We start from the raw sequence: 26,603 nt of genomic DNA, 5'->3' as shown, positions 1-26,603 counted from the left end.
TTTATACTACCAAGCAGGTTTAACTTAATCTATTATAAAAACCTTAAATATTTAAAAGAAAATTAAATTAGTAAGTTTGTAATTATTATCTAAGCAAACTTAAATTTGTATGCAAAACAGTGATTTCATAAGGAAGCTTAGTTATGCATAACACAATCTTAATGATCCTCATGAACCTTAGCAAACTGAGTCATGAAAAATTAAAATTTATGTTCCTAAATAACTTTTAGATCTATGATAGTAATAAAAATAAATTGAAATATTTTTAATCTACTCCTGTGTTATTGACTTTTCATTACTCTGACAAAATACCTGAAAGAAATCAATTAAAAGGAGAAAAGATTTATTTTAGCTAAATTTCGCAGGATTCAGTCTATTTTCACTTGGTCCCATTATTTTGAGTGTTAGGCACAGTCAAATGTCAAAGTGCAAAGGGTGTGGTAAAGCAGAGCTGCTCAATTTATGACTGCCTGTAAGCAGAGAGATAGAGAGGGAGCAGGAACAAGGTAAGCCTTTGAAGGGCCTACTACCAGTGAATCAGTACCACAGACAAGGCCCCTCAATCATAGTTTCCACCACTTGCCAATAATGCCATCAAATTATCAATCCATCAATGGATTAGTCAGTTGATGAAGGAGTCATCATGATCCAATTACTCTCCCATACACCACCATTGGGGGAAATGTTCTCCATTTCATCTTTCTAATGTACAATAATACAATTACTACAGGTCCTTCTGACAATGGCTAAGTTAAGAAGATGGGTATACATAACCCAGTACAATTTTAAAACATTTTAAAAATGAATATGCGCCAAACAATAGTACAGATTTTACAATTTTAGAAATACATTTCAAAACTTTTTAATGGGGAACATGAGAATGTTTATTGTATTGAATATGAGGAAATAAACTCAACATAGAGTTGTCCAGGGTCAACCATGAAACTATCAGAAGTCAGAAAATAATCAAAGCAATTTTTTTCTATCTCAGTCAAATTTGTTCCACCATAATTAATGTCATTGTTATAATGGATATCCACTTTATTTCTATCAGTCAGCACTTTTTTGTGGCACAGTGATTTGAACTCAGGGCTTTACATTTGCTAGGCATGTGCTCTATCCCTTAAGCCATTTGGCCATTCCTGTTTTGCATTGGATATTTTTGAGATAAGGTCTCATGAACTACTAGCTGAGGTTGTCTTGGAACCTGGATCTTCCTGATCTCTGCCTCCTGAGTAGCTAGGGTGACTGGCATGAAAGTAGGCATTTACTGAATTCATACAATACATGGCATTGAATTTTCCATTAACAGAACTGCCAGTTCTTTCCAATCTAAAAATGATATGAACATTTTTGTTTCTTAGGATCTTATTGTCTAGAAAATTTTGTAGACTAAATGTTGCTTTGTTTACCTTGACTGTCAGCTTGATTGGATTGAGATATGCTGAGGAGATTAATGAATCATACTTCTGAGTATGTTTGCAAGGGATTTCCAGAAACCATTTTGTCATGAAGATTCATAAAATAGTTTAATCCACTGATGGTTTCAGAGTTTGAGTACACTACTGGGAAGTGGTGAAAGTCTAGGAGGTGAGCCTACTTCAAGGAAATGGCTCACTGGAGGTGTGCCTTTGAAGGGTACATGGTGGCCCTGGCCCCTTCCTGTAACTCCTTGCTTTCTGGGTGCCATAAGATGAACATCTTTTCTAACCTATCCCTGGCTCCACGATGTCTCTGCCTTGCTATGAGAGTAAGAGCAATGGAACTTGCTGCCTGTGGGCAGAAAACTCTGAAACCTGGAGCCAATGTAAATCACTTCTTCCTTGGTTGACTTTCTGAGGTATTTTGCCAAAACAATGAAAAGCAAGGCTGGCTACAGGTGCTTCTTTTAAACCAAGACAATTTTCAAATAAACATAACGTAGAATACTTTCTGTAATAACTTGGTAAGAAAAGGAAGTACATTTAAATATGCATTGAGAAAATGTATTAAACAGCAAATACATGTGTATGATACGCTATACACACTCAATATGAATTTAGTGGAGAATAAAATTAAGCCTCCCTACAGTTTTAAACTTAGAAAAAAGTATTAGTTCCAATCATGTACAACCATTGCACTGAAGTTAAAATAGTTCAGTAGCAGTGTCATGTGACTTAATTTGTTCTTTTATTAAGAGTTCTAATGAAGTCTTCTAGAGTATGAAGACTTAAAAGCTAAGAGCACAGAGATAAATGTGTTCAGTAACACACTGTAAACTTCTATCTGATGACTTCTTACTGAATTCCAAGATTAACAAAAGGGGAAACAATTAAATGAAAATCATATGCCTCAACTTTTGAAACTTGTCTTCTTGAAAGTTCCTCAACATTATAAAAGCTATATATGACAAACCTACAGCCAGCATTATACTTAACGGAGAAAAATTAAAACCATTCCCTCTAAAATCAGGAACCAGACAAGGATGCCCACTATCTCCACTCCTATTCAACATAGTACTGGAATTCCTAGCCAGAGCAATTAGGCAAGAAGAAGGAATAAAAGGAATACAAATAGGTAAAGAAACTGTCAAAATATCCCTATTTGCAGATGACATGATCCTATACCTTAAAGACCCAAAAAACTCTACTCAGAAGCTTCTAGACATCATCAATAGCTATAGCAATGTAGCAGGATATAAAATCAACATAGAAAAATCATTAGCATTTCTATACACTAATAATGAACAAACTGAAAAAGAATATATGAAAACAATTCCATTTACAATAGCCTCAAAAAAAATCAAATACCTAGGTGTAAACCTAACAAAAGATGTGAAAGACCTCTACAAGGAAAACTATACACTTCTGAAGAAAGAGATTGAGGAAGAATATAGAAAGTGGAGAGATCTCCCATGCTCATGGATTGGTAGAATCAACATAGTAAAAATGTTGATACTCCCCAAAGTAATCTACATGTTTAATGCAATTCCCATCAAAATTCCAATGACATTCATTAAAGAGATTGAAAAATCTACTGTTAAATTTATATGGAAACACAAGAGGCCATGAATAGCCAAGGCAATACTCAGTCAAAAGAACTATGCAGGAGGTATCACAATACCTGACTTCAAACTATATTACAAAGCAATAACAATAAAAACAGCATGGTACTGGCACAAAAACAGACATGAAGACCAGTGGAACAGAATAGAAGATCCAGATATGAAGCCACACAACTATAAGCAACTTACCTTTGACAAAGGAGCTAAAAACATACGATGGAGAAATAGCAGCCTCTTCAACAAAAACTGCTGGGAAAACTGGTTAGCAGTCTGCAAAAAACTGAAACTAGATCCATGTATATCACCCTATACCAAGATTAACTCAAAATGGATCAAGGATCTTAATATCAGACCCCAAACTCTTAAGTTGATACAAGAAAGAGTAGGAAATACTCTGGAGTTAGTAGGTATAGGTAAGAACTTTCTCAATGAAACCCCAGCAGCACAGCAACTAAGAGATAGCATAGATAAATGGGACCTCATAAAACTAAAAAGCTTCTGTTCATCAAAAGAAATGGTCTCTAAACTGAAGAGAACACCCACAGAGTGGGAGAAAATATTTGCCAACTATACATCAGACAAAGGACTGATAACCAGAATATACAGGGAACTTAAAAAACTAAATTCTCCCAAAACTAATGAACCAATAAAGAAATGGGCACGAGAACTAAACAGAACTTTCTCAAAAGAAGAAATTCAAATGGCCAGAAAACACATGAAAAAATGCTCACCATCTCTAGCAATAAAGGAAATGCAAATTAAAACCACGCTAAGATTCCACCTCACCCCTGTTAGAATAGCCATCATCAGCAACACCACCAACAACAGGTGTTGGCGAGGATGCGGGGAAAAAGGAACCCTCTTACACTGTTGGTGGGAATGTAGACTAGTACAACCACTCTGGAAAAAAATTTGGAGGCTACTTAAAAAGCTGGACATCGATCTACCATTTGATCCAGCAATACCACTCTTGGGGATATACCCAAAAGACTGTTACTCCAGAGGCACCTGCACATCCATGTTTATTGCGGCACTATTCACAATAGCCAAGTTATGGAAACAGCCAAGATGTCCCACCACTGATGAATGGATTAAGAAAATGTATCTATACACAATGGAATTTTATGCAGCCATGAAGAAGAACGAAATGTTATCATTTGCTGGTAAATGGATGGAATTGGAGAACATCATTCTGAGTGAGGTTAGCCTGGCTCAAAAAACCAAAAATCGTATGTTCTCCCTCATATGTGGACATTAGATCAAGGGCAAACACAACAAGGGGATTGGACTATGAGCACATGACAAAAGCGAGAGCACACAAGGGAGGGATGAGGATAGGTAAGACACCTAAAAAACTAGCTAGCATTTGTTGCCCTTAACGCAGAGAAACTAAAGCAGATACCTCAAAGCAACTGAGGCCAATAGGAAAAGGGGAACAGGTACTAGAGAAAAGGTTAGATCAAAAAGAATTAACCTAGAAGGTAACACCCACGCACAGGAAATCAATGTGAGTCAATGCCCTGTATAACTATCCTTATCTCAACCAGCAAAAACTCTTGTTCCTTCCTATTATTGCTTATACTCTCTCTACAACAAGATTAGAAATAAGGGCAAAATAGTTTCTGCTGGGTATTGGGGGGGGAGAGGGTTGGGGCGGAGTGGGTGGTAAGGGAGGGGGTGGGGGCAGTGGGGAGAAATGAACCAATCTTTGTATGCACATATGAATAATAAAAGAAAAATGAAAAAAAAAAAGAAAATTGTCTTCTTGATATATGTCAGGTCATTGGAAAGTCAAAGACATGCATTTATTTGCTTCACTCCATTTTAAAATAACTTTACTAATTTGTAAACTAATATTTTGCTGATTGCATAATGAAATAAAGTAATTGCTGTACTTAAAAATAGCACATGAATACTTTTTAAAACCTTATTCTCTTAAGATTATTACATTGAATATTTATTTTGGAATTTGCTGGATTTGAAATACTTTTTTTCTACTCACTTTTTTCTGAATTTATATAAGTTGCTAGATTTCTATATTGATAAGACTATTTTTGTTCACAAATTTATGACTTTTTTCAGATGCCTGTTTTTTTCTGGATATACATATATACCTATAATAGGGAAAAGTACCCAGAAAGACAACTTACATATGCAAATGTTCTCAATAAAAGACAGATAAGTCTCTTAATCATAAATGCCTATACTAAAAAAATTAATCCTAAATGAAGAAAGAATTTTCATTTCACACGAAGATTTCAGTAAGACATAAAAATAGGCTTCCATTTCCCACATTTACATAATCTCTTTAGTTTTGAGGTTTCATGAGAAAATTTCCCATGTATTTTAATTGATATTTTTCATCTTTAACTGACAAATAAGGGTATGAGGTGATGTTTTACTTATATACAAATTATGAAAAGTTTAAATCAAGCTAATTAATGTAGTCATCACCTCACTTTTTTTCTGTGAGAATGTTTAAATTTCCTTGTGGCAATTTTAAAACACATTACTATTTACTAAGGTCACCATGAATGGACTGGATCCACAAAACGTAGTCCTACGTCTAACTGGAACTTTGTACACTTTGATCCACATTGTCCTCTCCCCTGTCTCCTTCCACAGTCTGGTAACCAGCATTCTACACTCAGTTTCTGACATGAAATTGAGATGGAGATCAACCCATAGCTGCATTTTGTAAGGTTTTAGATCCCTAAGACTTGCATAAATATTACTGACAACTAATATGAAAAGTAGTGGCATATAATATTTATCTAAAATATTTAAAATTTCATATTTAAAATTTTATATGTAAGAGAATGACAAATAAGAATTGATGTAAGTAGAGTATTGGCATTGTTATAGGAATAATGTTTCGTTATTTGTGCTCAAAATACATTGTTCAATATTTCATAAATTGAAAGATTTATTACTTGATGTCTTCAAATGTGAAGTTAGAGAACATTAGATTCGTGGTTTACTTGGTGTTCTGTTTGTAGGACTTAAATTTTCTCTGAAGTATTTTATATCACAAGATAAGATCTTCTTATGAATCAGCAAATACATTCTGAGAATGGTGAGGTTATGGGAAGTCTTCAGAGAAATGTTCAGTGACAAACGTCATTCATCATGTACATGATAAAATTGACATTCTAAAATCATTTTATCAGCTCCACAGAGTTCAAAGCTGTCTGCATATTGATTGTTTATAGAGATCATTCTAGCAATTCAACAGGCAAAATACAGTAATGGAAGTTATACATTTCACAGAGTTTAGAATGAGAATTTTTTAACTTTAAGGAGCTCAGCTGTGAAAAGAAATGATAGAAATGCCATTTCAGAAAATAGTTTTTATAAAATACACATAAATTAGTGAGAAAAAGTGAAAATTCTCATGAGCAAAATTATACATTCAGATTTAGATATCTTAGCATATCTAAATCACTTTGTCAATTATCAATAAGGGCAAAATAGTTTCTGCCTGGTATCTAGGGGATAGTGGGGGAGAGGGAAGAGGAAAGAGAGGGGCCAGGGAAAAGGGGGGAGAAATGACCCAAACATGGTATGCACATATGAATAAAAGAAATAAAAAATCATTTTGTCTATTTACTATCATTGATTACCTGTAAGTATTTAAAATTAATGTATCATATTTTCAAATTATTATGCAATTTCATGTTACTGAATTTTACATCGAAATCCATTAGACATTTTTGGTGTCTGAATGACAGCAGTATTGGAAAAAGTCATTTGCTCATTATAAGGAAGCATTTTGTACATCCTGACACAATTGTGAAGTTTCTAGATTTATAGAAATGCCTATTTCTCACTCTTCTAAGGTCTGGCATTTAACCTTTTCCTTTGCATTCTATGAAGTACTCCAAATTCACTCAATAAATACCAGTTTTTCTTTAAAGTAATCATGTTTGTTTTTTACTGTTGGTAAAAAGAATAACAATACTGATATAAAATATCTTCAGGAATCACTTGTTAGACCTGCCCTGTCAAACATAAAATAACTAAAATAGAATACATTTTACCAGTTTTATTCCACAGGCTCTATAAATTTCTCATTCTAATAGTTTTTATCTATATGAGATGACAAAACATGTGTGAATATTCTCATACAGAATATTTCTAATGTATTTAAATATATATATATATATATATATACATATATATATATATTCTCATACAGAATATTCTCATACAGAATATTTCTAATGTATTTAAATATATATATATATATATATATATACACACATATGCTTCCCTGGAATGTCATTAACAAGTCAATCGTTGTTTTTAATCACATATGTAATATCACTTGAGATTAATTATTAACATGTATACAATTTTGTACCCACACTTACATAAGGCAGAAGGACATTACTGAAGACAAAAATTAAGGAGAATTTTCTAAAAATGGAAAGGCATAGAATAAAGAAAGATTGCAGTAAATTTTGATATATTGTATGTATGGAAGGCTCTATATCCATTTCCTTTGGAATAATTACTTTTAAAATGTATCTGGGTATGTGAGAAGGATTGCCTTTTTCATGTACACTTGATTTAGAAATTACTTTATCCCTCACCAGCTTACTTCAACTATATTTATATTCACCAGAAAGAAATCCTGGAAAACAGCCTAGCCACCAACACTGAAATATTGCCTCATTTGATAAATGAGGGACAGTCACATACTTACATTAAGTTGAAGTTGGGCAATTGCAAATAGGAAAGAATTCACAAAAGATCTGAAATTCAGAATGCTGCAGACAATTGTAACAATTCCAATTAGCAGAATAGCTTGTTGTCAGTTGTTTAGGGAGACAATTGTTGAAACTGAACTGAGAAAATGTTTTCAATAGATACTAAAAGGTAACATCTAGATGTAATAGTAAATGAACAAAGTGCACTTGAAGGAAATGGAAAGGACTGTTAGCCTTATCCTTATCTTACTTTTTCACCAACCATGTGTTGAAACAAGGAATTCTGTGTGAGTACAGTTTAGATCTAATATAAAGTAACTATGATTAAAATGAGAATCAATGTGCAAATAAGGTTACTCAATGTGATCTGTTTGTTTGCTGATGAGCTCTGAAAGACATTGGAAAAGTCACAATTTTACTTTATCCAGTGTATGAAGATAAACAACACAGAAATATATTTTCACATAAAATAAAAGAATTTTAGAAATTGTAGTTTACAAAAAATTATATAAATTAATTGATAGGAAATATTTTATATATACATATTTCCATTCTACAGCATTAACAATATGAATAAATAGAATAGAAAGGACAAACACTTAAAACATTTAAAGGATTATACTGTGAAATTGTATTTTAATATTTTTATAACTAAAGTAATGAAGATAAAAACACAAAGTATCAAACTTTCTTGATTTCAATGATGTAATAATCATTGGTAAATTTACAGTTTTCTTAAAATGTAAAACTGACTAGTATATTAAAAAATCACAAAACAATGTACTAAGCTTCTAACTAATAATAAAAAGAAAGTAAATAGAAATAAGTAATCAACTAACTAAAGTATTAAGGGATATTATTTAAAGACAACAATCAAAGTTAAAAGTTGGTCTTGAAAATAAAAATAAAATAGACAATCTGGTAATTCAAAGCAAAAAGAAGACAGATATGCTTTACAAATAGATAGCTTCAGAATTTTTTTCAAAAATTATCTAATTATAGATAACAAAGGAAATCAATGTTAGTTAGCATATATATTCAGTAACTAGAATTCTAGAATCTTCTAGACTAGAATAGAATTTAACATCTATGTAAAATTGGAAATTATTTGGGAAAATAAAGTTATATCAGAAATTTTATTAAAAATGATTGTTTTGTCGATAAATTATCTCTCCTCTAAAATAGCCAACCAATTTCAAAAACATCAGAGTGAATATGAAAAGTGTATGCTCAAGAACATGGTTAATCATAATACATGCAGTTTCATGTTTTTCAGCAGGAAAATAGAATTATGCAGTGAAGTTAGGTATCATTTGTCTGAATCATATCTAAATATTTATACCTAAATATTTGTAAAATTCAAAACAAAAAACTTTGCCTTGGACTGCTGTTCAAAAAAAGACAGTCAGGTAAAGCTATAGACGCATAATGACAGATGCATCAAGGAGGCTTCACGGCAAGGTGTAAAGGAGAATTGTCTCTGTTCTTTCCTGAAAGCCTTTAGGAAAACATAGTTTTTTCAAGGAGATCCCTAGTAATCACCATACTCAGTACAGCAACCTGCATCCCCATGCAGGTTAGACCAACTCCATCCCAAGATACCATCCCCTTCTGACATATTAAACACCTTTTTTATTTATTTATAGTCTGATGTCTCTACCCTTTTTTAATATAATTTTTGCAGCATGAGTTGTTTTATTTTCTGTTTACCTATAATAGGTATGCATCAATTCCTTCCTGGTGAATAAAGTGAAAAAAAATCCTGCAACATTTATATTTCAGATTATTTTCTAATTCTTTTGGATGTTTCTATCTTTGCTGACATGCATTTTATTACACATGCTTATGTAAAGCTAAGACTTGTATTGATTTTGTTTCCCTCTGCCCTAATTTTCAGATAAATGAAGCTATGTATTGAAAGGAAAACAAATAAAAATCAAAATTTAAAGTAAAGTTTTATTGGATCATTCCAGCAATACAATATGTGTATTAATAATGGATACTCAGATGATAAATGAAATGAACAACTATTTTCCTGCCAGAATGGATAAATTGAGTAGCTTATTCACTTCTGTTACATCTTCCATCATCATCTAAATTATTGACATTTTAAGAAATTATATAAATAGAAATTGAATTTTAGGATATAAAAGCTCTGAGTAAAATTAATATAAGATTCTTCAAAGTTACAAGGTAAGCACAAGATGCAAGGCAAATTCATAGCCACTTGTGAAACTGGCAGAGGTTCAGCTAAAAAATTATACACAGAACACCTGCAAGAGAGATGGGATCAGGTAGATGAAAACCAGGATTATTACTGTGGTATTTATCAATATATATTTATGCATCTTTTTCCAATTTTAAAAAAGTCTGTATTGAATAATTATATCTGTATCAGCCTACCTCTAATACTTAAGAAAACGTCTGAATAGTTAAACCAACAGAAACTATTATCCTCACCTTGTCTTCTGTTCAAGTATCAACCTACAATGATGTTCCAAATCCAAAGAGAATATTTTCAATGAATGAAAATGTTTCTCAAAGAGCTTCAATGCTTCTCATTTTATAGAGTTCTCATTTTATTGTGTTTAATATGCATTTAAAACCATATGTCTCTTCAGATTTGAAAGTCAGATGGAATGGGTCAAATAAAAAAGCTTTGGCATTGAGATGGTTATCTACATATAAATTAATGTGTTAATTACACTTTCCTGAGTCACATACAGAGGCATTTGCTTAGAAGAGTCAGTGCTAATTTTGGATGGTGGACACATTATTATCGACTATTAGAATCTTCTGCAAACTTGTGGTAATTGTGGTTATGCAAATGAAAATCATTCAAACTTTCATATTAAAGAAAACAGACTTATGGATGAGAGTAAAACACTCAGCAACAAATCCCACAATACTTGGAGAATTTGCCTTATAAGTCTATTAAATTCTTAAAGTGAAACTTGAAAATGTTATACTTTAATCAAGTAGGTCCTCAACTTTGAACTGTAGTCTCAGGTTCAACTCCTCCATCTTGTTATTGGCACCATAGTAAGTTCTAATATGTAATTGATATAACATATCTTCAGGTTATGTTTACTGCTCTTAATTTAGTTCATTTTATTTACTAAGAGAGTTGCCTTTCCCAGAGCAAAAGATTCTTTTTTAGATTTTATCTGTATTTGAATGGGAAGGCCTTTATCAGTGTCTGACCCTCCACCCTGGCAGAGACAGAAATTCTGGTTTAGACTTTTATTCTATAATGTAGACAATGGTCAATTTATTAGTGTAAGTGTGTAGGGGAGAAAGGAAATCTTTGCCTTTTGGTTTTCTAGGTATTTGACTGGGACACTGCAGCAAAATCCAGATTAACAAAAGCATAGGAGAGAACAGGCAGTCCGAGATTCAAGATGGCTCCATTCACAATTCTCCTGACACTTCTGTCATGATGCAAAAGGTACACACATTCAGTAGAAACCCTACTGACTTCAAATTTGCAATTGTGTTCTCTCCTGGACCAGTGATACACAGGGTAATTGTCTCTGGAGATGCTGGATGCTACCCTTAAACCAGAGGTCCACAAAAGTAAAAATGAGTACTCTGCAGTACCTAGCAATGCTGAGCTCTGTTTGGTGGGTTAGGTCTGTTAATTCTTTTCAACTGGATGATACTTTCAATGCAGGGAGTTTATAAAGATGTAAACCTTCCATAAGTGAGCAGCATCTATGTTTATTTGTTTATTTATTTATTTACTGTGGTACTGGGGTTAGAACTCAGGGTCTTGCACTTGCTAGGCAGGCACTCCACCACTTCATCCTTGCCCCCAGCCCATCTGTATTTAGTTTAAAGAGACCAACTCTTCAAATTAATGCCCATACTAATATTGGACTTAATACTAATATTGACTTAATGTTGATAGACTCTTAATGCCTTTAATACAAAGGCCAGTGACATCTACAAAGTGTGGTAAAAGAGGTAGCCCTTGTGATCCTGAACCTCCAAAAGACCAAAGGACGCAGACAGGACACCTGAGAGTGGGCAAAAACAGGAAAAGCATAGGCTGAAAATGGGGTGCTAGCCATCTGCAAATCCTCTTCCAGGTCTACCCCTGGCACCTGTTCCTCTGGCAGGTAGAAAGTAAATAAGCTTAAAAGACCCACTCTCAGGACAAATATGAAAACAGGTGATCCTGGACCACAAGGGATTAAGCACTGTGTATCCAAAACCAAATTCATGTCATCACTCAAACGATTAATTCTTTCAACTCTTTTACTCCCATAGAAATTAGGAAAGAAAAAAAAAGATAAGGAAGCTTTTCCCACCCCTATTCAGTTGGATGCAGTTGACTGAAACCAGCATATTGACCTTGGTAAGAATCTTTATCTTGACTGCCTTAGTCAGAGATCTTAGAACTTCTGCCTCCAAATAAACAAGGTATCCCTCTGGATTGTATTTTATATTTGTTGCCAGAAACTATAGGGAAAGAAAAATTATTTTCCCTCTACTCTTTTAGGTTCTTGGTTGAAAGTGACAAAAGGATTAGCAAGAGACAAGCCTGTACATTAATATTGTGGAAGTTTTCCATAACACAGGAGAATCCATAAGAAAACAAAGACCTGGAAAGTCATAAGCATAATTGTCTTTACACTAGATTTGAGGAAGAGGAGAAAGATGTACAAAAATGTGGCAGGTACAAAGGGATGCTACTGGGTAAGAACTCAGGCTCATGAACAATGTTAGCTATGGCTCCTCTGTATCCCCCATCTCCAAGGTAATGGTTCCACTTTCCTCTGGGTGTAGCAAGGTCAGAAAGTCCTTCTTGTGCCTGCCTTTCTCAGTTCAATACAAGGAACCAGGTTTGAGGATAGCATGCTCTGAACCCCATGATGTTGAAAGAATGAATTTTTAGTGAGAGAGGATGGTTGCTTCTTGTGCTAAATCACAAATAAGAATAGTCCATGGGGTAAAAGTACTGTATTTATCATGATCATGTATTACCTTATATAAATGCTTGTCATTATCATAATTGAAAGAATTATGACTTGGTAAACTAGAATATGGCCAAAAAATTCTATCCCTTTCAAATTCAGTGATAGGTGGAAAGTTCCCCAAATACTGCACTTTGATCTTCTAACTTTTAAGCAATGTATTAAAACTGCTCTTGATTTTATTAACACAGCCCTCCTCTTTGTGAATATTGCATAATTTGTCCCAGTAAGAACTTACTGAGTTTTTTGTTGGTCCTATTAAAAATGTAGCTACGTACTTTCCATCTTATGCTGAAGCACTGACTAATATTTCTGATTCTAAAGCACTTCTAATTGTAAGCGTTCATATCTTTCATTAGTAAGCTAAATTTGACAATTCATAACCCTGTTGTGTAGAGTTAGTGAGCATTTTCCAGAAGAAGGTTTTCATATTTCATTTATTCATAAATTTCTGTTTTATTTTTATCTTTAAAAAATTTTAAATATTTTCACAAAAACATTTTATCGTATATACATGTATCAAAACATCACAAGGGATGGGTGCCAGTGTAATCCTAGCTACTTGAGAGGCAGAGAACAAGAGGTTCATGATTGAGGCCAGCCTGGGCAAATAGTTCACAACACCCTGTCTCAAAAATACCCAACACAAAAAAGGGTTCAAGTGGTAGAATGTGGTTCTGAATTCAAACCCCAGCTTTTCATTTTAATGGGACACTTAATCTTGGCTTTCTGAACAGAGGTAGACAATTTGAGGTCCTTCAGGAGTTGTGTTGTTCTCAGTATCTCCTTTTCTACCTTTGCCCATTTATTCTGTTCAGACACAGCAGAATGAAGAGCAGTGGTATAGCAAACTTCGACGCCATTTACCTGAACAGGGACCTCACAAGCTTCGAAAAGACCTGACTACTGATGTGTTCAAGCATCACACCAGCCATAACAGCAGGAACACTGCAGGGGTGGCCACCTTTTCCCTGGATGCTGTAGGCCATACATTTTAAATAATGTCTCTCAATTTTGTTAGGCCAGCCTGGACTATAGTCATCCTATTTATAATTCCCAGGTAGCTTGGATTACAGACATGAACTACCAAACCAAACTTATTAATAGAGATGAAGTCTCATTAATATGTTGCCTAGGCTGGCTTTGAACCATGATGCTCACAGTCTTTGCCTCCTGAGTAGCTTGTAATATAGACATGAGCCACCACACCTGGCCTTATGCTCAATATAAATGTTTTATGTAACCTTTAAAATATAAATTAAAAAAAATTAAAATCCACATTCTTAAAACATGAAGATACATCCTGAATATAGATGCAAGTTGAGATCTTTGAATATTATTTCCAAATCACCTTTTTAGATCTGATTATAGGCTTTCTCTTGAAATATACATTCACAAATTCATTTTACTCATGTATTACTAAACATTGCTTTAAGTGCATTGAGTTTTCACTGGCTCACTTTTCCACTTCTTTCCTTTTTAAGATCTTATCTCACCTCATATTTTGTAAATGAGAGCTTATCTGGTATATTTTCTGACGACCTTCAGCAACACTCAGTCATATTTAAAGCTTGTTAACATATATGCTTCATCGATTCCCAGCTTAAATATCACACATTACAATTTTTAAACTTGTATATTTAGGAGCTCTCTCTTTTTATTACTTTTTTCTTTTTCTAAATTTTTCCATGTTCTTAAAATTGCCTAAACATAATGTGAAGATTTCAGTTTTCACATCTGAGTCATAATCTAAGTGAAAGTACATTATGACTATGGGAACACGAAGATGGGAGCACACAGTAGTGTCATAACACAGCAGAGACTGGAGTAAGCCAGAATTGACTTTGAATCTTGCACACTCACAGCTTTGTGATGGCACTCACAAACACTCACAGTGTATGTGACAGTATTCAAGTTACATAAATCGTTAATAATTAAATAATTTTATCAGCTGCATGATACAATAATAGGAATGAATATCTGTTGGAAAGATTGCTGTGAAATTTAATATTAATGGAATTCTAACAATAACATTATCTTTATTGTAAGAAATATAAATATTTTATACAACTTTTTCCTTGTAACAACTGGATGAGGTAAACAGCAATGATTTCTAGTTTATACATGACAAAAGTGAAGCAAAGAGAGGTAAATAACTGCCAAGGATGACACACTCAGTGAGTGACAAGGAAAATTCTAAACCAGAGACCCTGGATTATCACATTGTTTTGGATTAAAGAGGAACACGTATTTCAGGGCATGACTTCTCACTGATTTACACTTTTCATTCTTTGGTAGCTTAAGTTATTTAAATTATTCATGAGTAACAGCAATCATTAAATTAAATTCAACATCATGAAAATGTAAGTTCCATAATAAGAATTTAGTATTTACTGTCTAAAATGACTTTAACACTAAACTTCTAATGCAATTGGATTAGCTTTTCTGCCCTCATATATGTATACATATATGTATATACATATATATCATGTATATATGTATATATATATGATAGCCATAGTATATCTATCCATTGTGTGTGTATATATGTATATATATCTATATATATATATGTATATATATATAGCCTATATATGTAGGGACTACTGTATATCATATATATATATGCTATATATATGTTTCCAATAAAATGACAGAATGATGCATTTCAACTTAAAATTCTAATTTAAAATGGCAGAATTTTAAGTGTAAATCTATATTTTTAGAGGCAAAAATGCAGAAATTAAAAGAGAGAAACCTAGCAAGTGTAAGAAGGGTCGATTTTAAGCAGAAATTCAGGCACAGAATTCCATCACTGTGTCCTTCCACATTTCCCATTCATTTCTACTAAACATTAATTGGTATTTAACTTTATTGATAAACTGAAAGAATTGGAAAAAATGCATCTATGCAACACCACCACCAAAGAAAGTCAAAGAATCTCATTGTTCCTGTTTGGATGTATATCTGTGTTTTCATATGCTTATGACATCACATAGCTATCTCTCAAAAACACATCCACTTCCCACTTCTTTGATTTATTCAAATACAAAAATTTTGATAAAAATCAAAGACCATTGGTTTGCATATGAATCATTTAAGGTAGTAAATACTTAAACTTCTTCATCCTCAAGAATAACCTGCAGGAGCTTCTGTTCCAGTTACAGGATTGCAAGCAAAGCCCACTGTCCACAATTTCATAATTTAAAAACTTAGAGTACTGGTTTCAAAATGTATTCTTTTCATAACTTTTTATGATTTTAATATCAACAGTAATGAGTCTATCAATAAATGAACTTCTCAGTTTTTGTGGACTCTACAGAAATGGTCATTTTATCTGTTCTGACTTATCTATCCAGAAATTCCATGGTGGTACCTGAAGTCTTATTATTACTCACAACTGCTCCTTCTTCATAATGTAATCCTAGTGTCCTCCTTTTCAGTAAGAGCCATTTATCACACTAAAACATTCATCTATGTTACTTTTTGAAAATTTCTTGACCTCAAATACTCAACTCTGGTCTCAAAATTAACCCTTGCCTTCATTCTTTTTTACATAAATCTTTATGCATTCTTAGTAATTGTCATCATTCTCTTAAAAATGTCCAAGAAAAACAAAATCATCTTAATGCCAAAATAAATAAATAAATAAGACCAGACTACTTAACTACACTTTAACTACTTTTTTTGTCATCCTCTCTTTCTTATTCATCTACCTTTTATTTATTTATTTTCAGCAATCTATGAATACAATTTCTGCTGTGGAAATGATTTTGACCTTTTTCTCTTTTTCTATATATTTTATTTACTGAAAAAAGGAAAAGCCAGTTCTGATAAGATAACTCTCCTCTTTCTCTCCTTCTTCATTGATAAAAAAATTTATCTAGAGAACAATGTGTGTCAACTGAAGACAGAGCAGCAATCTGGTGCTGCTCTGCAACCTTAATGTTTAGTTACATTGTTCACTTTCCCCCAAATTTCCCCACATTATAATCCTCTCTTCTCAAACACCTCATGTCATCAAAAAGCAATGGAAAGAAATTTAACACGTTTGCATTTTATGTTAGCATTTTTGTGTATAAAATTTCATTAGATTTATGCCTCCCATGTCAAATCATATTTTTTGTTCTACTCATTTATTTCCATCAACATTGATGCATATAATGATAATTTCTATTTTAAAATATGAATAATTTTAAAACAGAAAGAAAAAATGGTTTTTTCTACATTATTGTGACTGACACATTCTTCTTTCTGGAATTTATCTGATAATCAGCCTTTCATATAGTCACATTCACTAAATAGCACTATTAAAGGTCACCTATAATTATAATGCTATTGCACAAAAAGGACAATCATGAAAATTCTGATTGAACCAAACAAATTTATCACAGTTGATAACTTCCAGGTATCTCTACAGATAGACTTATCAATCAGGATGTGTAAAAAGAAAACTGATTCCATTCAAAACATCTTGTCTTCCCATTCAGAATTCACAATTCTATTTGTCTACTTAGTAAGACCAAAATGGAGTTATCTTTAACACTTACTTTCTTTTACAAAATACAATAGCACTTTCTTTAAACCTGTGCATATTTTTTCATTCTGTTTCTGTGGTATCATCATTGTATGTGTGTACCTGTACATGTGAGTTAGAATACTGACAACCGACCACCATTTCCACTTACATTTTCTATTTTCAACAAAGTAATCAGGTATCTGAACAGATACCATCTTAATTAATTCTCTGTTAGAAACTATTGAATTGCTTCTTTTCTTTTTTTAAAATATACCTAAGTTGGTTTTTATACTTGGAAAAGATGCTGTGCTCACCATGTGGCTTTGAGTACCCTCCCTCTGCCCCTGGTCCTGTTGGGCACAGAGCTACAGCCATAGTGCTGCTGACTGGGGAAGATGACAGGACCAGGTGGGCAGGCAGGGTACACCATGGTGGGGTGAGGGTGGGACTGTACATCTTACCTGGGGTGGCTCAGTGATTGCTGGGGCCCTGGCCCTTATCCCTTCTCTGCCCAGGCAGATGCTGCCTTCATTGGTGGAGGTAGGCATCCAGCCAGACATTGCCAGACTTCAAGGACCTGATGATGTCCACCAAGGCAGTGAGAAAAGGCTTCACCTCATAATACAGGCCGTGCTTAGCACACAGTACTTTGACCAGAGGGGCCACTTGTGGTAGCTGTGCCTCGGGATTGTGGGGAAGAGATAGTGCTTGACCTGAAAGTTGAGGTGCCTGCTGAACCAGTCAATGAAGAGTGAGGGCTCCACGTTGCAAGTGGCTGCCAGCTGAGAGTTGGCCCAGTCCCGGTGCTTCTCATAGCCAATTTCTTTGGGTATGTGGTTCATCTGCATGATCCACATGAACCAGTGGCTCTCCAGGACCCTGACAGCAACAAAGAGGAGGAGTGCCCCAGAGACACTGTAGAAGGTGATGTAGGACAAGAAGAAGTAGGAGTAGATGCTGGTGGTCCAGAAAAAGTCTGTCCACTGCATGCACACCAGTATATATGCCAGATTTTCCACTTCAAAGTTCACCAGGGTGAGCAGTGATGGGCCAATCAGGACAAAGTACAGGTACTGGTGGCTGTAGGGTAGGTATCTGTGTTTCTTCTTGCCTTACTCCACAGATGACTCCCTTAGGAGGAAGACAGGTGCCACTGTCACATCCGGATCCTTGTGGAAGATGTTAGGTTTGGCATGGTGCTAGAAGTGGCAGAAGTTCAACCAGTGGGCAGAGAAGTCCTTCAGCAGCCCCATCACAAACTGCTGGGCTTCCTGGTTCCACCGGGACTTCCTGAAGATGGAGGCATGGCCCAGGTCCTTCTGCAGACACCAGTTCTGAGCCTGACAGATGGCCATGATGAGTGTGACAAGAGTGCTGGACACCCAGCCAGAGCCCAGGAGGTAGACGATGAGTCAGCCCAGCACTTCCATAACTAGGATGTGGCCCAGCAGGAGAGCAAAGAAGATGGGATCAGCCTCAGCTTCATGCATTTGGCTATCTGGCACAGTGCTCATAAGTCCTTGATCAGCTGGGTATTCTGAGCTCCATCTTGGCTGGGCTCCTTTGGGGCCAGTTCTCCTATCAGCAGGGGCCACAGGAACTTGTGCACAAAATGGAGATCTTGGTGGAAGGCATGGAAAGCATCCTTGGCGGCCTCTGCACTGTGGTGGCCGATGAGGCGGCTGCCCCTTGGGTGCCTTTGCACCCAGCAGCTGATGTTGTGCTCAATGTCCAGCCACTTGTTGCCTGGCAGGTCATGCCGACAGATGTGCTCCCAGCAGAAGATGGGCAGAGGCTCCCCTGTCTCCCACCCACTGCTGCATGTAAAAGTCCTTGGGGCCCCGGGATGATGGTGAGGTCGAAGCAAGACACCAAGAGAAACCTGCTTCTCTTTTCAGTGAAAATTAAACACATATTCCTTATTTAGTCTTACTTCTGCTCCTGCTACTTGACTGAAGTCATATTCAACTACATCTTTCTCCTTTTGCTTGCTCCAGAAAAACTGACATCCTTGTTATGTCACAATATGTGAAACACATTCTTGAGTTATGCCATTTTACACTTGCTTCATCTCTCTGGAATGCTCTTTCCGTAGATATGTGCATAACCTACTCTCTTATTTCTTCAGGGTCTTCACTTCATCAGAACAAATTTTCATGATTCTTTTCTACATGTCTGTCAGTTATTGCTTTAAGCTTCAAACCATTATTAGTTGAGTAATCTGTGAAAAGGGACAGTTTGTTAATAGAGATAACTGGAGAGATGTAGCAAGAGGAAAGAGTTTTGCTTCCTGGTTCTGGGATGCTTTTCTATGCACTGCCTTGTGCTAGTGAATTTTGTGTTTGTTTTGGACCATGCAGAAGCATATCCTTCTACTGTGCACAACTCATCTCTACAACACCAGCAAGGTCACCTGCCATACCCAGAAAACAGTAACTTTCCTCAGAACTCTGCTCAAGTGATTCTTCAGTTCAGTGCCTGTTGTTAGATGTCTCTGAATGAAAAAATTTGCTCAAGACCTTGAGGACAGATTTCAAGCAAATTCCTCTGGTGTGGCTCCATAGTGACTTCTTTGCCATGAGACAAGCCATACACATGCCCTTTCCAGCAAGGACTGGATCTCACTCAGTCTTGGAAGTTAGCTGGACTCTTCGCTGTATGCTCCATTGCAGCCCTAGGCTGCTCTTAGCCTCTCCAATCCCTTATGCTACTAGCATTTCATTTACTCTATGAGCCAATTTTCTTTCATAGCTAATTATTTCCATTCTATTTTCCCTATAAAATTAGTGTTAATTCTTTCTCTTAATGAGAACATTTTGACTACATAATATAAAATATGAACCTCAGCCCATCTGACTATCTTTAGCCAGTTTTCCCTATTGTGTTTTTCTCCAAAACAATTAGCATAAAATTACTAGACTCTATTTACCCATTATTATCTACCTTCCCTCGTTCATAATATAAAGCCAATGATGCATAGGGACTTTATTGTTTTAGTTACTACATCTATTCTGCATAGAACAGTGCCTGGTATTTAAGAGATCTTCAAGACATATTTTGAAAATGAATGAATGAATATTGTGCAATAAAAATACTTGGAAAATTAAGTCACTCAGGAATATCATAATCCCATTTTGATAGATATAAACCTTTTGGGCAATTGCAAAAGTATTGTATAATATTCAAAAAATATATTGTAACTAAATATATTTTATGGACTAAGACTTTCTTAGTTTATGGCAAGGTAATTATTGTGAAATGAGAATAATTTTCTATCAGAGTGAGTGAGTATCATTTATTAGTAGAGGTCAATAATAAAAGAACAAAATGAATAACTTCATGGAAACAAATTTACTCTTTAGAATATTTTGAGATGTCAAATTTATTTTTTCAAGATAAAAATTGGCCATAAATTTGTAAAATTCTGACTTTTTTAAAGTATTGGTGCTGGTTTTCATTACAATTAAGATCTAACTGAGAAAAAACTTCTTAATGGTCACCATAACTTCAAATCAGGTTTCTATATTAATAAAAACCTTAAGACAATTTAGTCATAGTGAGGTTTTCCAAGTAAGAAGGCAGACAGATTTAATTGGGGATTTCAAGTTGTTAGTGATTGGAACTGGGCAGAAAGATAACATAATTAGATTTCCTTCAAAGAGTAGGGTGTGCAGGAGGAGTAGAGCTGGGACAACTTTGCAGAGAGGGACTTCGCTGATGTAAAGTCGTCTCCAGGCAATGAATCAGAAACGAATCAGAATAGCTCCTCTGATTCCGAGGCAGAAAGAAGGCCTCCACTTCGCTCCAAAAGGTTCCAGGATAAATCCCGGGAGAGTTTGGAGGAAGCCGCCAAAAGGCAAGATGGAGGGCTCTTTAAGGGGCCACTTTATCCTGGCTAGTCCTTCATCATGATTCCCGACCTCAGGAGCCCTTACTTCCCCAAGGGATCTCTCTCGCCCACCGCCTTAACCTATCTTTAGATGAAATGGCCTCTACTTGGTGTCCAGGCAGGGAGCCTCCAGAGCAGACAAGCCCTAAAGGATGACCACTCACCATCGCCAGTGCACATTGTCACGAACAAAGTGGTGACAGTGGTACAGTACCCCCATCCTGTTCACCCACTCACGCCTCTCATCACCTACAGCAATGAACACTTCACCCCAGGGAACCCACCTCCCCACTTACCAGCTGACTTGGACCCCAAAACAGGAATCCCATGGCCTTTGCACCCTCCAGACATATCTCCATATTAACCGCTATCACCCAGAACCATAGGACAAATCCCCCATCCGTTAGGATGGTTAGTACCACAGCAAGGTCAACCAGAGTACCCAATCACAACAGGAGGATTCAGACAGCCCTATCCCATCAATGCTTCCATGTCCAGCTTTCTGTCTTCTAGGTTCCCTCTCCACATGGTTCCACCACATCGTACTCTACACACAACAGACATACCCCACGGTACCATAGTCACAGCAACAGTCAAACAGGAATCCTCACAGAGTGACGTCAGCTTACTCCATAGCTCAAAGCATCAGGCCTCCAAAAAGGAAGAAGAAAAGAAGAAGCCCCACATAAAGAAGCCCCTTAATGCGTTCATGTTGTATATGAAAGAAATGAGAGCCAAGGTCGTGGCTGAGTGCCTTGATCAACAGACAAACTGGTGAGGCCCCTGCAGATGCAAATACCCCAAAGAAGTGTCGGGCTCTGTTCCAGCTGACCCACAGAGTTTATGGTGCAAACCCTGCCTCAGCCCACCCTCCTCAGATGGACGCATACTAGACTCGCCACCCTGGTCCCTGCACCTACTAGGCTCCCCACGCCAGACGCCAAGTCACAGACTGAACAGACACAGCCTCTGTCCCTGTCCCTGAAGCCTGACCCCCTGGCCCACCTGTCCATGATGCCTCCACCACCTGTGCTCCTGCTGGCCGAGGCCGCCCATGGCAAGTCCTCTGCCCTCTGTCCCAACGGGGGCCCTGGACCTGCCACCTGCTGCCTTGCATCTTCCCCTCCTCATCTCTCGCACAGCCATCAACATCTTCCTTATATTTCCACAACTCACTGGCTGGGATCCAGCCCCAAACTCTGTGCCTCATAACCAAGTCGTTAGAATAGCTTTAGAGTCAGCCCTAAGTGTTGTCTTCCAGGTTCTTGGTTTGACCCTCACTCCACTCTGAAAACTTTTGTTTTGTACTCTTAATTTTGTGCCACATGGCTACATGAGTTGATGTTTATCTAGTTCATTGGTCAATATATGACCCATTCTTATTTTAATATCTCCTTTTAAATATGTAGATGAGAGAACAACCTCATGATTCTACCGAAATTTTTATCAACATCTGTTTAAAGTCTTTGTAGTGTTAAAAAAAAATATATATATATAACATAAATATATACATACATTAAATATATACATACATATATATATATGTGTATATATATATATATATATACATAACTGTTACATAGTTTGGATAGCTAAGTTTTAAAAGACTGATTAAAAAACAAAAGAAAAAAAAGAGAGAAGCAATTTTGTAGCAGCCCTCCAGAAGAAGTTGTTTCTGCATTATTTGTATTAAATATGAACTTGCAAACCAATCATTTTAAACCTGTTTTTTAAACCACAAGGACACAATGAATGCAGTGCCACTGCCTTTTTTTTCTGTGTGAAACAACTTTTATTGTGATGTTACGTGTTATCATTTAAATGTACAGAAACAAAGGGTTAAGATGTGTTAATATACCTTGTTCTGTGGTGTTGTTCTTTTTGGGGGAAAGGGGTGCTATTCAGCATTTAATGGAATCACAGAGCTGTTGGACCACTAATATTTATTGCTTTAGAGGTTGCTTGTCATACCTGTATGTTGTCCCTTTTTAAATATTTTTCTTGAAACTGTATAAAGTTTTTTCCCTTAGCATAAGCATCTTATATATAACAACTCATTTGTACAAGGTTTTTAAGTTTATATAAACAATGTGTATATATTTTTTTGTTTCCCTTTTTAACTTTTTTTTCCTGTATGAAACCCAGATACTACCAAATGGACATTAATTGCTGTATTAAGATTCAGTAGCATTAACAAAGTTGATTTAAAAGCCATTAAGGACAACAAGACTTGAACGCTAGAGAGGGAATTTTAGATGCTGTCTGAGCAGGAGTGGAAACTGCCCGTTTCTCCCATGAACTCCTAGCCAAATGCCTTGTGCCCTTAGGACAGGGACTGACAGTGTGCAAAACTTTATGTGCCAAAATTCTCTGTGACTTTAGTTTTCTCCCTACTTTGATGCTGAACTTTCTGTTCATCATGTTTTGCTGTGATGTCATATAGGTAGATTTGCATGTAGTTTTAATGTCACCTATAACAAAATGTGTTTGGTAGCAGATTATCCAGAAAGCATTTTAAATAAAGAGGCACAAATCCTTACGGGTCAAAATTCAGCCTATTAGATAACTCTTAAACAAAAAACCAGCAGCCGCTTTTATGTACGCATATGACATAAAGTAGGTAGTGAAATTAAGAATAATAACAAAATAAAAACCTAGGCATGTTGATGTTGCAAAATGCTGTATAGAGCTGAAACCTGTTAATTCAGTGCCATGGTAGTTGGCATGAAGCGATTGTAAAACTGTCTGGTTTATTAGAATGTTAACTATAAAATTTTTTGTGAATACTTTGAATGTTTCCTAATAGTTGTGATGTTACTCTTCCGTTTCATGCTCTTATTTCAAGTTCATTTTTAATGGTTTGGAAGCCATTTTTGTAATGAATAAATGTTCATGCTGTACAGTATCTGTAGCATGCCATTCTGGATTAATAAAAATAATTTAGTATGTGCAGAGAAAAAAGATAACATAATTATATAAAAGAGATAACATAAATAAACAGTTGAGTATACATAAGTTAAAATTTGGTTAATTCTTTAATTTTTAATTGCATCCAATATTTTTTTAAAAGACATTTTTCATTTTGTTATTTTGTCTATATCATGTCAAAGCAGCTGAGGTTTTGAAAGCCCTAGATTTTATGTTTTAGGATCTATTTTCCACTTGACACTCTGTAGTTGCAAATTGAGAATTGAGTTGTTTTGTGGATTTATACATCTAAGTATAGCACTGATGACCTGAATCATCACACAAGAATACATAAATGTGTGTTTATTTCTGACACTTCTGCTTCATAGAGTTAAAGTCTGAAGTTCAAAATCAAATTAACTTCTAAAGCATCCAAGGCAGATCGACATTCATTTCACTCTGTTGAAACTACATCAGTAGTAACTGAAGAAGAAAATGGCAACACAGATGTCAAGGCCCCCTGAACCATAAGGATTCAGCAGACTAGCTAGTGGAAAAAGACTATCAGGTCATAACTTTAATAACTCACACTCATCTGATTTTAATTAGACTTTGGCAGTTGAATGACCTCTATGAAGCACTCAGAAATATTTCCGTCATGTCAGGTCATTGAATAGACACACCACTTACTCCAGACAACGAAACTTACTCCAGAATGTACACATTAAAGCTCAATTAATCTCTGGCCTAGGTGTTTGTAGGTTTTAGCAAAAATTCACAAGTTCTGCTTTCTCTAAATAAATCATCTAGATATTCATTAATGAAATTTATATTTCAGTTTCTTTCTTGTCTTTCTCTTTTCTATTCTTTTGGTACTATTGTGTGTTGAACCAAAAGCCTTTCATATGCTAGGCAAGTGTTCTAACCACTGAGATGCACCTTGATAAATTGTGTTTCCAATGTATGTCAATTTGGTAATCTTATCTGTAGATTTTATCTCATACAAAAAATAAAAATAAAAGTACTATTTCTCCAATTTATCATATAATACTGCTATCTTTATCATATCATCATTGATATTAATGTTATATAATTGATATTAAATATACCTGGGTTTTACTCTGTGCAGAATAGATGTTTTTCATCATAATATTTTCATCACTATATTGGAATGGTGATACCATTTTCAGGCATTTTTTAAAGCCCATACATTTATAATTACAGTCCTTCCCAAACCCATGTTCAGTTTAATGGTAAAATCCTTCCCATGAACTGCACTTTGTGTAAAGCATAAAATAATCAAAGCAAAGAAAAATTACAAAAATAAGAGTGAACCTAAGAAGAATAACTTGCCAAGAATATTACTTTAACTAAACTTCCTTTTAGGTACTTTTTAATATTTCTTTCAAAGAAACCTGTAAGGAAATTTTCTGAAGTTATTCTAAGCTGTACAGAAAAAATAAAAATACCCTCTCTAAATCCTTTAAAATAAGTATGTGCTTCTACAATAGCTCTGTATTCTCTAAATAGATGCTTTAATTATGTAACTGTATGATTTTTCAGTTTTACCACCACATGCAGCTTCGGTCTTCAAGAGAACTGCCTGCTGATTTTTTTTTTCATGATACATCTTGCTTTATTTAATTCATTTCCACAGACATGAAGTGCAAAAGAAAGAACGTTTTATAAGGATATAGGTGTTTCTATGAATATCTAAGAAATAGCAATGGAAGAAAGAACACGTCTTTGGCAAAATATTAAGGTCTAGTACTTTACTGATAAATAAATAAATTCATAGAATATCTGAGAAATAAGGAAGTCAGAGTCACACAAATTTGTGATGCCTAGAGAATACATTTACAATATTTGTAGTTGACACTCAAAAGTGTGTAGGGAATATAAATCAATTGAGTTAGAAATATTTCTACTTAATATTTCATAAAGTATGCTTTAAATGCATATAGGTAACTTTTCTCCATCAGATTATGTTAGGATGATTAGAATTACATAACAAATAACAACTGAACAGTGATTATAAAGTCCATAAAGGTATTATATGTGTAGGAAATATACAAATTCTGCATCCTAAGGCTACTTGGGACTTGGTTCTACAATTTATACAACTATAAAATAAAACAGTAAAAATAGAAAATGATTTTTAATAAAGACATGAATACTTTTTATGACCAATTTAAATAATAGCAGTTTGGTGGCATGGGACATTTCTATTTAACTAAATTGTCAAAGTGATTTTGTAAAGGAAGAAAAATAAGGATTGGAACTTGGAAAAGATCAACAAGAAAAGACATCCCAGAAGAGTTGAACAAGGATGTAGTCAACCAGTCTTCACAGGCTGTACATCTGTGAGAAACATCATTGCATCCAGTTATAAAAATATTCCCAACACTGGAGAGGGTAAATATTCATTTAGGAAACTATACTATTAATTTAAGATAAAAGCTCATTTCCATGCCTCAAAATACAAGGAGTGAAGGAATGTATTTCGGGAATCTTCTTAACCCCTGCAAATTTGATATACTGTGTCTTTTCTTGT

The 26,603-nt window shown here is 35.1% G+C and overlaps 1 long non-coding RNA gene and 2 pseudogenes across 1 annotated transcript in view; 2 read left to right on the top strand and 1 right to left on the bottom strand.

The window, feature by feature from the left end:
• LOC141416841 (uncharacterized) overlaps nucleotides 1–26,603 on the top strand; it is a 451,556-nt gene that overhangs the window by 342,260 nt on the left and 82,693 nt on the right. The window lies entirely within an intron of this gene.
• Nucleotides 17,782–20,186, bottom strand: LOC141416503 (fatty acid desaturase 3 pseudogene; annotated as a pseudogene).
• LOC109677429 (transcription factor 7-like 2 pseudogene) lies at nucleotides 21,147–22,371 on the top strand (annotated as a pseudogene).

The sequence above is a fragment of the Castor canadensis genome, chromosome 14, assembly GCF_047511655.1.
Source record: "Castor canadensis chromosome 14, mCasCan1.hap1v2, whole genome shotgun sequence".
NCBI classification, from domain to species: domain Eukaryota; kingdom Metazoa; phylum Chordata; class Mammalia; order Rodentia; family Castoridae; genus Castor; species Castor canadensis.
Note: the sequence above shows the minus strand (reverse complement) of the source record. Positions and strands in the feature narration are given on the sequence as shown.